The sequence below is a fragment of the Pinus tabuliformis genome, chromosome 2_2 (genome assembly GCF_031772625.1).
Source record: "Pinus tabuliformis cultivar Carrire ecotype Pingquan chromosome 2_2, CPIR1, whole genome shotgun sequence".
NCBI lineage: Eukaryota > Viridiplantae > Streptophyta > Pinopsida > Pinales > Pinaceae > Pinus > Pinus tabuliformis.
In genome coordinates this window covers 971,843,044-971,852,321 of record NC_142300.1, presented here as the reverse complement: position 1 = coordinate 971,852,321, position 9,278 = coordinate 971,843,044, and the positions used below count along the sequence as shown (strand labels likewise).

Below are 9,278 nucleotides of genomic sequence, written 5' to 3'. Positions count from 1 at the left end.
ACTACTAGTGTAACCCCTTATTGTTATTAGCACAAACCCCTTATTATATTGTTGTACCCATGTAGTCCCCATATTATTATTATTGTGCCCCATAGAATACCACTATTGTTATTATTGTGCCCTTACATTATTATTGTTATCTCGACTCTGATTATATTATGACCCCTTAGACTCCTATATATAGAAATGAGGTCTTGTCATTTGTATCATCTAATAATTGTTCATTTTTGTAATGTAAAGGAGGTTTCCCCCTCAAAGAGGCTTATTTATAAGGCGTTGATCTATATTTTCTATCTTTTTGTGAGCTGGTTTCATAACATTTGATATCTAAAGCTAGAATCTAGAAGTTGGGAGCTGGGAAAGGTGTGAAGGTGAAGAAAGAGGCTAAATGGAGTGTGAGTTTGGTTAAGGTGGAAGGGAAGAACATAATAAAAATTTTGTTCTCTCTCTCTCTCTCTCTCTCTCTCTCTCTCTCTCTCTCTCTCTCTTGTGTGGGATATTTTATGAGATCAAAGTCTCCTCGTCAAAGTCAAAGTTGTTGTTGTTTTTCGAAGCTGTGGAGTCGAAGTTGATAGGGTCGAAGTGTTGTTGTTGCTAGGTTGAAGTTTGGATTAAATAAGGAGAGGTTGGCTTAGTGTGGAGGAAGGATGTGTCTATGTTTAAGAGTCTCAAGAATAACTATTGAAGGAAGATATTTTTTACTAGGTTTTCCCCTAGATAGGGGTTTTTCCCTAACAGAGTGCCTACATCTTGTGAGTTGTGTTTTTGTCATATTCATGAACATATAATTTTGTAATTGATCGATGAAAGATAACATAAAAAATAAGTAAAATAATCCAACATAACTCACAAGTAATTATCAAGAAAGAGAAATCTAACCCTAATCCTACTAGTATTGATTTCTCAATAGGGTTTCAGAGCTAAGGTCGAAGAAGATTCAATATCAATTCATTGGATTAAAGGAAATGATTACTCCCTCTATGATAAGAATGGGATTAAATTATACATGAATATGGATCAAGAAGATTGTCTACTACTTATTCAACAAGGGAAAAAGTCAAGGGTTCCTAGCTGCACTTATAGGGTCACTAAATGATGATAATGCATGGATCATTGGTAGTGGAGCATTGAGTCATATGATAGGAGAAAGAAAAAAACTATAAAATATATATAAGGAAACATCTTCCCATGTAGTGGAATTTGGAGATAACAAAAGATATGTTGTTAGAGGCCTAGGATCAACATATTTGAAGCTGGAGAATGGAGAAAAACTACATCTCAACAACATACTATATGTTCTAGGTTTGGAAAATAATTTTCTTTCAATTTATTACGTAGAATATAAAGGGGATAGAGTTTCTTTTATCGATGGAAATGTCTTAGTTTGGGGAATAGATTCAAGTATATATAAATCTACGGTTATTGGAGTTCATGAAGGAAGTTTGTATAGAGTCATTACACCACCTCCGCAAGCTCTAGTGCATATGGAAATCTCTCCTATTGAGCTATGGCATAGAAGATATGGTCATATTCACTACAAGGTCATTCCCACTCTTAAACATATAGTTTATGTCATCCTCGATATAAAATAAGATTGTGAAGGAGTTTTCAAGGGACGCTCTTTGGAAAAATTTACAAGAAAACCATTTTTCAAATAGTGAAACAAGGTCTAAAGAAAAAGGATGAAGTATTTGAGAAATTCAAGGAGTTTAGATGTGTGGAAACCCTAATTGAAATAAAGAAAAAAACTTTGAGATTTGATAATGGTGGGGAATACACTTCTAAATAATTGATTGCATATTGTAAAGAAGCAGTAATAAAGAGGTAGCTTATTGTTCTCTACTATCTCGAAAAAAATGGAATGGTCGAAAGAAATAATATGACAATTGAAGAAGGTGTACGAACAATGCTACTTGATCAAGACTTGCCAAAGTTTCTATGGGGAGAAGAAACAATGATAGTCATATATATTCAAAATAAAATTCCTCATAGAATTCTCGATAATATGACACCCAAGGAAGTATCCACAGGAAAGGAGCCAAGTGTGGACCATCTCTGAATCTTTGGGAGTCTTGCCTATATCTATGTTCCAAAGGACAAATGAAAGAATCTATATTCTACAAGCATAAGAGGTATCTTCATTGGCTATAGTCTCTCCTCAAAGGCATATAGAAACTATATCAAGGAAGGAGGACACATTGAAGTAATCAAGGACGTTATATTGATGAAAATCAAGCCTACAAAAGATTTAAGAATATTCCTATTGATTCTGATGATGAAGATCTACCCATATTTGAAGAAGAATAAGTACAACTTGAAAACCCTTCTACAATTTAGGAGGAGGAAGAAGGACCAAATGATCCTATTCAACTTGTGATCATACAAAGCACAAGGAAAAGGCCAAATTAGTTAAAATCCACTCTTGAAGATGTTGGAGGGCATGGAGCTATGAAAGGATCCTTTAGGGAAAGAAAAAGGCCGAAGATATATTCTGGATATGTTACATATATGACAAGATTAATTGAAGCATAACCGTCTACATTTGAAGAAGTTGTTCGTCAAGAATTATGGAAGAAAGCTATGCAGGAAGAATCTCAATCCATCATGAAAAATGGGTTTGGGAAATTGTTCCTAAACCTAGCAACAAATTGGTTTTCACCTCAAAATGGATCTACAAAGATCAAACATGTTGTTGATGGAAGCATAGATAAATACAAGGGTAGATTTGTTGCAAGGGGTTTTTCTCAGAAGGAAATCATAGATTATGAAGAAACCTTTGCACTCACTGAAAGGTATACTATCATTAGATCTTTGGTTTCATTGGTTGCTACAATGGGATGGAACATCAATGAAATGGACATGAAGACACCATTTCTAAATGGGACCATTGATGAGGAAGTATACTTTGAGAAACCCAAAGGATTTGAGGTAAATGGTAGGGATACTCATGTTTGTAGACTCAAGAAGGGCCTACATAGTTCTAAGCAAGCTCCTAGGGAATGTTATGAAAGAATGGATGCATAGCTTCTAATATTTGCATTCGTGAAGAGTTTCGTTGATCCTACTCTCTACATGAAGGTTGTGAATAATGAGACAAACATTATTCTATTATATGTGGATAATCTATTCATGACAAGTGTGGAGAGAAGAATACAAGAATGCAAGAAAATGTTGACAGATGAATTTGAGATGAAGGATCTAGGACTGATGCACTATTACCTAGGTCTAGAAGTATGCAAACATCCTGGGGAGATATACTTGAGGTAAGGAAAGTACATCATCAAGTTGTTGCAGAAAATTAGGATGATGGATTCCAAGCCCATGACTCCTCCTATGATCACCAATCTCAAGAAGTCAAGGATCTCTAGCTCAAGTCTCATGGATCCTACCTTCTATCATTAGTTGGTAGGTTCTCTGATGTATCTGGTAAATACAAGGTCATATATTCATTGATATGAACATCCTCAGTTATTTTTATTTGGAGCCTTGCCATGATCATTGGATAACTGCCAAAGCATATATTGAGATATCTTCATGGTACGATACATCACTGCCTAAAGTACAATAGCAAAGAAGTTAAGTTGATTGGCTTCACAGATTCTGATTGGGGTGACAATGAGACCAATGGAAGAAGCACTATTGGAGGATGCTTTAGATTGAGATCTCCCATGATCTCATGGATGAGTAGAAGGTAAGATCCTATTTCTTTGAGTAGTGTTGAAGCAGAGTATCTGGTTGCATGTGAAGTAGGAAAGGAGGTTGTATGTTTGAGGAAGCTTCTGACATATTTGTTCGAGAATCCTCTACATCCTATTGTCACTAATTATGATAATCAAAGTTTTATCAAGATGTTTAGAGATATTAGAAATATTTTCAGAAGAAATCACATCATAAGGTTTAGGATCACAGAAGCTTAAATTCAAATATGTCTGGAGATCTCATGTTTCATGCTAGGATGAAGCATATCAACAATAAGTTCCACTATATTAGGAACATGGTGTAGGATGGGATCGTGAAGCTACAGTATGTGTCAACAGACGATCAACTAGTTAATATACTAACAAAGTCTCTTCCTAATAAGAAGTTTGAATATCTTAGAAGCATTTTTGGTTTAGTTCACATTGCTGATTTTGTTGATGATGATAAAATTTTGGAAGAAATTTTTTGAGGCCTTATGTGTGAGACACATTTCCTGGGAGAACATCTTACTGACACTAAGTGTTGATGTCTAGTTCCCAAAGTAGGGAGGGTGGAATTGGTCATGGAGCTCTGACCTCAGACATGCACCTAGATCCCTTGGTTGATGGTTAACAAGTAAGCTTGATGCTACCTAGAGAGAGTAAAAGCTTTAGTCCATATTAGTCCCACTTGGATAGATTTCCCTGGTCAAGAATCTATTCCATGGCATTGCGGTGCCTAAACTGTTGAGGGACCTTCAATAGATTGCCTTGTTCAAGAATCTAGTCAATGGAATTGTAGTTTTTAAACTCTTCATAGTTCATATAGTTTGAAATATTACGTATGATATAGTTTGAACATCTTTATGCTCATTGTGACACTCCCTACTTGCCTAATTAAATGTCCTTACCCAAACTTGATTAAGTAAGAGAGTATGACTATGAACTAAAAGATTGGTTCACATGAAAGTATATGAAAGAAGGGTTTGGCCTCTTCTCCTCTAGCACGAAGCCTGAATCCTGCTTGTCTGAGTCCATCTCCATTTCCTTCACATATGATTCCTTTTCTTTGGGACTCTAAAAATCTTGGGTCCAGGCTTCCTGTTATCCAGAGTCTTTCCTATAACCCAGTTCTGTAAAGAATTGAATGGATCTCCCGAAAGATTGAGCTGTGTGTATAGAATGCTTCATGAATTTTGAGTAAAACACTAAGATCCATATGGAAAAGGTATTTGTTATATTTTTCTTATGAATGCATAGATAAGGTTGGTGTATTTCATATAATCTCATTACAATACTAAATGTTGAATCTAGCTCTTCAATGATCCATGGATTGAGTTTTAACTTGTTGAGATCTCTGTTTGTATGGAATTGAGCTCAATAGAAGTATAAAAATTGTGAGTTCTATTATTCATCATGTTCTGTACCTATGCAATTGTAATTGGTTTAAGTAGCTACATAAAAAATTTCAGTTCTCTTCCAAGTGTCGGTACTTGCCTTTGATTTCTAGCACATAGGAAAGCCTTGAAAGTGTGAGAATATGCAAGAATAATCTCATGGGAGAAATAACCATTTCACTCTACAGCCTCTACATGTCAACAAAAATGGCTTTCATAAGTGGAGTACTCTCCCATGACAACCCAAAACATTGGTGGAGAGAAGAAACCAAATGAACTAGATGAATTAGAAACTTCTAGGTTTGGTGTCAAAACTAAATCCATTCCATATCCCTGCTAGAGTAGGCTATTTCTTAAGATATAAGATGGGTTGAATATGTGCCATAAATAAGAGTATGGATAACGACACATGATCAATAAATTCCATGATGTTACCTTAGTTGGCTGATGTACCAACCAAAATCCAGCAGACTGTCCAGTTAAATACCATAATGAAGTACCTATTTCAATGTAATTGATATGTGGAGTAGGGGTCTATGTGTCTTTATTGATGTTTTTTGTTTCTTTTACAAAATAGAGGACATGATCTTAACCTCATTTATTGGTAGGTGAATACTTTTAAAGCATTTTCCTTAAAAATTGTTAACATGATGAGTTTTGTTAGAATTTGCCTTATGAGGAAATAAATGGTGTGAATTTCATGACCAATGTTTTGGCTGAGAGAGCTCCTATGAGAAAAATATTAATGAGACAACAACACTTAAGGAAAGATTAGTGGATTAGTTAACAGAACAACAACAATATGCTAATCAAAATCAACACTGTGAGAGATTACTTGGATATATTTGACATTAATATTAATTAATAGGAAATTGTGAAAGGAGGTGACGTGGTGATTTCACACATGTTGACTTTACTGTAGTAAAAAGTCAATGATACTCATTGAAAAGATGAACCTTCATAGATTTTTCATAGTATAAATTTATTGAAGATAAACATGAGAATTATTCTACAATATTTAGAGTGATCTCAGGTGAATTTACAGGTTCTGTAGATGTTCTTGATGGAAACATCTCATGCCTGAATGTGCAATCACCATACTTGATTTTAGTTCACCTATACATTTTCCATTCATATTACACTCCCAATACAAAGTTGAGTGCATGCTAGACAAAGGCAATTTTGACAAAGGTCCACTTGTTCAACATATTTCTTAGCAAACCATTTTCAATAAAACATATCACATAATTTCAAGGTTGGTTTGTGACTACAAAAAATAAGATACCCTGGACACTTCAAAATGAAAGTGGAAACACAAAGACAAGAAGCAAAAAGAAAGGAATAGGGATTTATATGTTGTAGACGACTTTTAAATCCTTAGATTTTTTGTGTAGAGAACCATACAAAATTAGACATGGGACCTATAGTATGTAAGAAATTTCTAGCTTAACATGTCTACAACACTTATCATATTGTGGTGTGATCAATGCTCTCTCTTTTACAATCAGTCGTGCTAAGCTACAACAAACAGGAACAATAACTTGGATGGAAGCTTATCAAAAATATAAAATCTCTATTATGTTATGGATACATAACACTTTATCAAATTTTCCATGAACATAGTGGGTTACTCTACAATGTATGATACCAAACCTCTAAATCTATATGTTCTTGGTGGAGTACTTGGAATTTGGAAATGACCATAATAGACTATAGATCTTTTTAGAACATACAAAAGAAATGTCATTTCACTACACAAAACTACAAAATCTTAAATCCAATATAGGATCTTTATTAAAATATTGCCACTGAACCAAAACATTTTTTCTTGATGCCAAGCATCAAACATAATGATTGCATTTAACAAACAATCAAAAAAAAATCATATAGCGACCACTTAGTTTTAGCAGCTATAGTTTTGTTTGTTGTAACTGATGCGATGTGAGCATGTTTTTGTAAGGTATCAATAATTATGAATAATTATATGTTCCTTTATATGTTATTGGAATTGTTGAGGAATTTTATAAGTTGTGTTTTTTCAAAACTTTGTTGGGGCTTTGCATGATGTGGATTTCCTTAGAGATGTTTTATACTTATGTTTCTATTTCATGTACTATTATCTTATGTACTTATTTTTCTATTTCATGTTGGGTGAAATAGCATGGGATCCCTATAAATATCACAAAAATCTCTCAATTTCTTTCTTTACATCTATTGGAGGAGCCTATCCAATTGGGTTTTACATTGAAGAAAACACCTTCCTTCATAGAACTTATTTATATGAATATTTCTCAAAGGGATTTGATACTTCCAGTATTTTTAGATAATTCAAGCCCAAAGGTGGGCATAACGAAACATTAAAAATGTGTGACAGGACCATCTATTGTTGACAAGCATAGAGCCTCTAATTTTCTAGCCTCATTTTTTATAACTGGTTCTTGGGAGGTAATGTACAAGAATTAACTATCAAGTTACATATAAATTCATCAATTTTTTATACCCACATATGGAAATTGTAAAATTGTATGAAGTAAATCATATTTAATGATTTTTCATTAAGTAAAATGACTACGATGCTAGCACATTTCAAGATACAAATATGATTTGGTGAAAAAATGCTATTATGCAAAACGTAAACTTGTTTGGGAAGTATTCAAGAATGGTTGGAAGAGAAAGATAGAGGTTCAATGGTAAGATATAACCTCTTTGAGGGCCAATTTTCCAAACAATTAACTTGACACCTTAGAGATTGAAGTAAGTATCCGGGTTGTTTGTTTTTTGTGTCTAAAGTAATGAGGTGCTAAAGCGTAGGTATATCTGAAGAAGTATATTTTCTTCTATCTCATCTAGGTATCCAGGCCTTCACTTTTATTTAGGCATACATATCCTCAGCTAAGAAAGATTATTGTTTGGAAGGTTTATTTTGGCATTATAGGAGGCCACACATGTATATGCAGGTCATCAACTCATTTCATAAGATATGTTGATTCGATAAGGTATTCATTTCCTAAGGATTAAACATTGTAGACATTTATTTGAATGGAATTTTCATCATGTTCTGATAATGTAAATTAAAAATTCCATATCTTTAGCCAATGATAAGATAAGTTTCTTACTTGGATTGAAATGATAGGAGTTCCACCTTTTTAGCGACCCCAATGAGGAAATGCAACTAGAATTGAAAGCTCTTTGTTTAATGAGCTTCTCGCATTTAAAAATGTTCTATATTTAAAATCTCAACACAAAGTTTGCTAATGGTAGATGTTACAAGTATTATACCAATAGCAAGTTGTGGCCATAATTTAACGTTGTTGAGAATTTAATGTTACACAACCTCTAAAATTAGGAAATTAGTCAAATCATTATTCAATTATTGGAATGTAATCCCATTTGCATAAAATGTGAATCCACCATGATAGGAGTTGAATATCCTCATGCAGGTCTATTGAAATTGAACATTAGACATATGTAACTTCTTTTACACGTTACAATCTAGTATCTCAACGTCCACTTAACTATCTCTATAGGCTATGGCTTATGATGATGTGTCAATCCTTAACTAGCTAAGGGACATGAGGTATTTTCCAATTTGATAGTATGCCTTATCCTATAACATATGTACAAAGAAAATTATGCATTTATTAGTATTAATTCTACTCCATGTAATTACTTTGTGTGGTGCTTAGTATGTTAGATATGTTGTAACGTAATGTAATGTCCCATAAATATAAATAGAAATAGAAATAGAAATTAAAAAAATATTAATGTGATGGAATGTAAACATTTTAACTCAGTCAAAATAAAATAAAATTTATAAAAATAAAAATAATGAAAATAAACCTACACAAATAAAATAATAATAAAAACAAAAACGACCCATAGTATTGAGATCCCATGGTTTTGATGTGGAATATAGTCTATTTAAAGGGGGAAATCAAATTATCCTAGTTCCATCTTAACTCTGGATCTACCAAGCACCAAGAGGGATCAAATATTGAGGTGAAAACTTCTTTTAGACTAAAAATAGATTTGATCCCTCTCGGTGCTTGCTAGATTTGGAGTTAAGATGGATAGATGAAAGCTTCTTTTTAGACTGAGAAGAGATTAGATCCCTCTTGGTGCTTGCTACATTTGGAATTAAGATGGATCTAGGTTGGTTATAGATTAATTATGGATTAAACTTGTATGACATGAAACCCTAGGT

At 33.5% G+C, this 9,278-nt stretch overlaps 1 pseudogene; it reads left to right on the top strand.

The window, feature by feature from the left end:
• The first annotated feature begins 2,832 nt into the window (after nt 1-2,832).
• On the top strand, nt 2,833-7,807 carry LOC149196484 (uncharacterized; annotated as a pseudogene).
• Nucleotides 7,808-9,278: the final 1,471 nt, after the last annotated feature.